Source organism: Nyctibius grandis, chromosome 5, assembly GCF_013368605.1.
Source record: "Nyctibius grandis isolate bNycGra1 chromosome 5, bNycGra1.pri, whole genome shotgun sequence".
NCBI lineage: Eukaryota > Metazoa > Chordata > Aves > Nyctibiiformes > Nyctibiidae > Nyctibius > Nyctibius grandis.
In genome coordinates this window covers 46,632,362-46,639,469 of record NC_090662.1, presented here as the reverse complement: position 1 = coordinate 46,639,469, position 7,108 = coordinate 46,632,362, and positions in this window count along the sequence as shown.

Here is a 7,108-nt window from a genome sequence, read left to right as displayed (position 1 = left end):
GTGCCTAACGGCAAGATAACTATGATTTTTCAGCATCAGTGTTTAAGATTCTTTGAGGACAGAGGACTAAGTAACCTGAGCACAAGGTTAAACAACCACCATCCCAGCCATCAACTGTCCAAACATTTTACTATTTGATCGCTTAAAATCAATGTCCTTCAACAGCATCACTATGTTGTTAAGGGCCAGGGTCCTGTTAGTGGCAGGTCAAAAAAAAAAAAAAAATAAAAGGAAAAAAGCTGTCTGCCTGTTTGGGGTTTTTTTAATGTTTTCTTTGAATATTTTGAGATATTAACTTAAAGTCTTTCACTATTACTGGGATATTAATTTTTATCACTTAAATCTTTGGAACTATTTTCTGAACTGTGCTTGCTACCACTAGGAACAAAAGCCTAAGGACTTACCTTTGGGGAATATGTGGGGAATGAAAGTTTGCTGCACAATTATTCCTCAGAATTTTATAGTATTCTCACACCTGAGATCGGATCCTCCTCCCCCAAAGCTCCACCAACAGAATTGTCATAAAAAAGGTTTCAGCACTTGTTGATGTGGAGAAGAGCTTGAAAAACTGTGTTCGGGAAAGAAATAGCAAATGACAGGGGATAACTCCTTCATAGGTATCTTCATTTTTTTGGTGCTTGACACTGGCATTACAATCACAATTTGTAGGCTTTGTAGTTGCCTTTTTACATGTCATTTTATTGTGTTTTACTAAAAGGACATCTTATTTGCATAAAAAATTAATCTAGCAGCTCTAAAGCATTAGCTATTCTAGCCTTTTCATTCTAACTTAACTGATGGACAGTTAATACAGGTAATTTGAACAGAACAATTACTCATGTTCACAGTACCCTTAAGGATATAGAATATCCAGTATTTGCACACATTTACATACACATATTTCCATACTCACCCTCAAGCCTGCACATCCATAAAAACTTCATAATCACAGGCTCAGCTCTGAAGAACTGGAGAGGCTGTTTGCACACATAATACTTAAATGCTCAAAGTGTGGCCACCCAAGACAATACTTCAAGGACACTCCTGGCTAAGTGACACTTATTTAGCATCTCTGAGTTCCCTCCCACAAATATGGAATGACAGAGAATATGAGGGAAGGCACGGGATCCTAAGAATAGCAAAGACATGCCCAGGGCCAGAAAAAAAAAAAACACAACCATGCCAGGCTAAAAGCATTATTATTGGCAGACATGTGCAAGTTGTGTAATACCAATGTATATTGTACATAGACCTATATAGTCATGCGTGCACATTCAGTTCACCTGAAGTAGTAACCCCATTACTTAAATATGTGGGATTCAGAGTAACATATATACAGCCAGAAAAAGAGAAGTACAAGCAAGAGATTTCTGCTGAGGTGTTACACAATTTTTAGAAATCTGTTTTGGTGCACCCATAGGTATCTTACTTCCAAGACCTTAAGAAAAAATGCTTAATGGCTGATCTCTCTGGATCCTATTAAGTGATCATGTAAACAGCAGGGCACTTAAAGGTACTCAACAGAAACCTCTTAGTAACATTTCATGTCACCATGCAGTCTGCATTTTATTTCTTCCTCAGGAGACTTTGAAATTCATTCAGATTTGCAGAACCAAAATATCATATATAAGAATCGGTATCTGAATACTAATTGGAGTACACATCAGCTACAAGTATGAATAAAGACAAAATTACATGGACTCAAGACATATGCACCCTGATCACAAAGTATGTATTATGGACATGTTTTTCATCTTTATTCAATAGTGTTCTGTGATAGCAAATAAGTAGAAACCTACCTAGTCCATTTTTTAGACCACTGTGCATAAAGAAGTTTCCAAGCTATGATCAGGCAAAGCAAAGTAAAACACACACTGAAGTTTGGAAGATTGATCAGATTAGGAAAAAAAAAAATCAGATACAGTAGAATGGCCATACTACAACTAGTACTGATTAAAATTGATTAATTTGAATTTTCCTTATTCAATATTCAAAGCCATCTTCAGTATCACGCTTTAAGACACTATAGCTAAAGCCAAGAGGCATTAAAAAAAAGCAATATTCATATGATAAAAACCCAGAATCAAAACATACATATAAATTAGGAAAAAGAAAGTACCTTATTGCCTTCATTTCTCTACCCATTTACACATTCTGTACAACTCTCCAAAAAGCCTTTTATCATGAAAATTACCCTGAAGTAACTCTTCTTGCTGAAGAGAAGTCAATACCATCTACTTGTTCTCAGATAGAAGATTAAAAAAATTCTTGAAAAAAGGTTTACCTAAATGAACACTTTAAAAATACCATTTAACTTTTTCCTCCTAAAATGGTGGGAATTAATCAATCTTTTTGATGCAGACATTGGATCCTCCTAAACCAATGGTAGCTACTTTGGCTCCCACTGTAGACAACAGTGAGAGCTCCAGCATTAAAGGATGATTCCTCATCCTAAACTGGATAAAATGGGGACAATGAAGTATCCTTTCTCCTCTGTCTTTTAATGAAAGAAAGTCATCCTTCACAGCTTGGACAAGACAGATACCTTTAAGAAGGTTAAGTCAGGTGACACTGAGGACGTACCAAAGTTTATAGTAATACTTTCATATGAGTCTACTCAGTGGGTACTGAGAAGACAAAGGGCTTGGTGCTAACTTGAAAGAACTCCTAAAAGCCATTGTACTGGTCTAGCAAAGTGTGTTTTACCTATTAAACATAAGCTACCTAGTATGGCTATGCTTATCTCAAAAAACCTTACATGACATGCATCTGACCAGTACCCAGGACATCCAGGCCTACAGCACAGGATCAGGCTTTTCATCAGGCAGCTTTCTCTGAGCACACAACTGATACGACTAGAAAGTGCCTCTATCTCACGGTTTATCTAACATATGATTAAAACTTGCCTTTGGGTCAAGTGTGGATAAAGCCTGATTTTAGCAGGATGCATGCCCAGCACATGCTGAAAACAAAGCACTTCCAAATGTGCTTCAAGCTGGGCACTGCTGATAGAACCAGTCATTTACAAACCCTGACCTGCTTAAACAGTAATAATAATTCAGATATTCAGTTTTGCCCTTCACCCCAAAAACCTGGGTAGCTCTGTCAAGTATTGCTTCTCATATATGCTTAATACAGACAAGACTGTTAAGTATTTATGATCTTGACACTGTTACATTCTTATATTAAACTTTTCAGCATCTATTGCTGTGAGTATCAAGCTGTTTGTCACAGTAGTATCTGTCTTAGATAATTCTTTCTCTGGGAGGAAGAAAAAAAAAAACACACCCACAAAAAAACAAACCTCTTCAACAACAAAATAATCATAGTAGCACATTGACCACATCTTGAGTTTGGGCATATGTCCCAAGTAGATCTATTTCAAAAGCAATGAAGCACAACCTAAAATTGAATGGAATAATCTGTCACTATCTTTTACCATGGAAGGGAACTCCTGTGCAGTTTTTTCTTCTACTCTTTGAGGGAAAGTAACTTTTGAACTCCTTACATGTAATGTGATTATTGCTATTGTCAGCATAATTGATTTTTTTCTTCCAAAAATATAGTCTACTGAAAACTGAAAACAGTATTGAAAAGCTTCCATGTAAAAACTGGAGATACTATTTTGTGTCAGGTTTCTATACTGCTCCAAGTTTCTCTTGTCTTGCAGCTTGAACCTGCCCCCACCGCAACCCCACCAATCACCCATTTCTATAAAACATTACAAACAAATCAGCTCAGAAAGTCAAAATATGAAAAAAAGGCAGGAAAAAAACCCCACCTATCTTGACATTCTTAAATATGAACTACTTATACTTTTAGTACACCTACTTTTTGTTCAGTTGTCAACAGAAAGTATTAAGACATTCTACTCCCCACAATAAGGACAGTAATCTTAAGGCCCAATTACTTGCATAATTGGAATTTGGAAGGTTTTAATGAACTCTGGTTTGTACCATGCTGTTCATCACAAGTATGGACAAGAACAATTTAGAGGGTTATATTCTTTTTTATAATATGCAGAATTAAAAATGACTACTCATTTTGACAACAACTGATATGTCCAAAGCATTCAGTGCCACAAACTGATGTGAGTAATAACTGGTTTTCTGCTGTTGAACAAAAACTAAAGCTACTTAAGCAACAACAATTTATTTCTAAATGCTTTCTTTTACTAGCATTTAGTATTAAGGAGTCCAAAAAAATTTGGCATTCTCTGAAATGCTTAGATCATGTGACCAATGACAACGTTTTCCACATGGGACTTCTACTACCTTTTGCAGCTATTTGATGTGATAGCCATCTGAACTACACACTTACAGTTGTTTTTAAACACTGCTATAATACAGCAGAGGTGAAAACAAGTGATTCGTTTTCCAAGTGAAAGTTTGTAAACAAACTTCAGAAAATTTAAAACACACAAGTCCTGAGACAAAATCTTGCTGCAATAATGACCAGGTAACTACAGTTTCAGAAGACCACACATTTGCTGATAAACCATAACAAGAAGTGCAAGGGTTCAATAGCATTGCTTAGACTAAAGCAGTAAGTGTCTCTGCAACTGTAATTGTTTAAAAGTATAAAAGTGCTATTTGGAAAACAAAACATAAAATTATGCCCTTTTCTTAAGCTATTTGAAATACTTCATAGAACTCTCTTTATCTCTCTGGTTTACCTTCACAAGAAGACATATCAATAATGTGTTGCCTTAGGAGATTCTCAGCCCAGATATGCCATGTTTCTCTTATGAAAGTAATCTCGTACAGTGAAAGCTTTCCCAAGATCTCCTCCCACAAAATTAAATCTACACAGAGTAGCCACTTGAAAGCAGTATCTCATGCTTTTATTTCAGAAGTTTGTTTGTTTTTGGTGTTTGGTTTTGGGGTTTTGTTTGTTTTGGGTTTTTTGTTTGTTTTTAAATAGGAGTACACTTTCACTTGTACAGATTACTTTAACATCAGAAGGATTTCTAGATGCTCAGAGAGTCACATGCACAGGGCACTGTATAGGATAAGTACCTTACCACAGGGACTTTAGGGCTTACCCAATCACCACCATGCTTTGTAGAAGAATGCAACAGGAGCACTCAGAAATCCAGACTTTAATCACTGAAGAACAGTTGATTAACCCATTGAATCAGTGATAAACATAGGGTCAACAGGGTGATACCTAATCACCTTGTCTATTCTATTAATGAGTTATTTTTTGATTATATATAGGACATCTCTTTAGTCTTTCCAGTATATTAAGTGCTATTTGCCTTCTATCCAGAGCTTATTGCAGACACCCATGTTTAATTATATTTCACACCCTTCTCCCCTCACAGTTTTTAAAAAAGTATGGGTGAAAAGGGAACATGTAAGGGAAGAAAAGTGTGGAGAAAGTGTCTGGTCAATTCAAATCCTAACACAGCCATAGGCAAAACCAATCCAATAATCGTATTTGGGTATTCCAAAAAAAAAAAAAAAAAGAGAGGCATTGTACCCTTAAACACATGATGCTGACTTTGTATTTTCACATACCATCCCTCTTCTCTGGTGAGGACTTCTGTCAAAAGTGAAAAAAAAAAATCACAATTATTTGCATATCTCACCTGACATACCTGATGTTACACTAAGAACTCTGCCATAGCAGAATGGAAAAAAAACCAAACAGTTTACTGAAACCAACACCTGGAACAAAAGAAGTTCAAAATGTTTTGGTGCTGTGGACACATTGAGAAACGTTGACAAACGTTGACAAATTCAGTTTCATTAGAAAGGTAATAGGTGGCTGCAGTTTTTCATTTCAGTTTCTGAACCTTGAAATCTCTTCCTCCCACAAAAGGATGCTGCTTCAAAGCCTTCGTATCTGGAAATGAAAGCACCAGAGTAATTGCAACACCATGGGCCGCCGAACTGCTCAGAACAGGCCAGCATGCCCAGCACCTTGGGCTGTTTGATGAGAGGCCTGCAGCAGAACAGATTGGACTGTGTGTGTCCCTGTCCTTGTGTGCATAGCAGCCATCTGGAAACAAACAGCTCAATCATGAAAGAGTAAAAATAACGAGGAAAATTTCAGCTCCCTGATCAAAGAAAAAAAAAAAAAAAGGACATACTCACTTATCTCCTTATTACTCCTGTTTTAAGCCTCACCAAAGATGCAGGCTTTTCTTTATCTCCCTCCATAAGTATTCTTTTTAATAAGTACATTAAGAGCATCACAAAGAAACAAAGGAGTCCATTATGAGAGGCAAGGGCTAGTACATCGTTCACCTGCTGTTGATGCCCTAGTCAGAGGCATCGCAGACCCAGCAGACATGCAGCCTAGCAAGTTCCGCTGAAGACTGCTGTCAGGTCGGCGTGACTCTCTTGAGTGGTTGTTTATATGATTAATTCGAGGCTGCAGCATCCTCCCTCTGTCTCTCAAAATAACACTCAAGAGAAACAGCATTTGGAGGAAGAAGACAAGAAGCTAAAAAAAAAAATCTGCACACCATCTGGGATCATGTTTTGACCACCTCCCAGAAGAGCTGGCCATCAATAAGCCACACTAACAAGGTGCTATTTAGCTTGGCCAACTTCATGCCAACTCCAAGCCAGCAAGTACCCGGGCCCTGGCTCTACTGACAACAGCTACCACGAGCCAGCCCCAGCTGGTCTGAAGTTTGGGACTCCACCTTTAATAAGCCTAATTAATTTACCTTCAAGGTAGCCTGAGTCCAGATTGCACTGTATTTTCCAAATGTTTTCCACAGAGCCAGGGGGAAGAGACACACACTCGCTTCAAGCCTTGCTGTGATCCCAGGGCATCCCTCCAGCCCCGGCGCTGCTCAGCGCCTCTCCTGGCCGAGGGGAAAGACCCCGTGCCTGCTCCCAGGAGGGCCTGGGGGGAAAAAAAAAAAAAAAAAAAAATAAAAAGGGAAAATGCTGCAGAGCAAAACGTTCCGATGGAAAACTGAACCAGGATTTCGTTATTAAAGCCAATCCTCAGATGAAGAATTATAACTGCTAAAAGCTTTGTTTTTTAAACACCTTTTTTAACATGAAGTGATATAGAAACAGAGACCACTGCCCTCATTAAAAGGTGCTTTTATTTCCTTATTCGCTCCCTCAGTTTTCTAACAAAT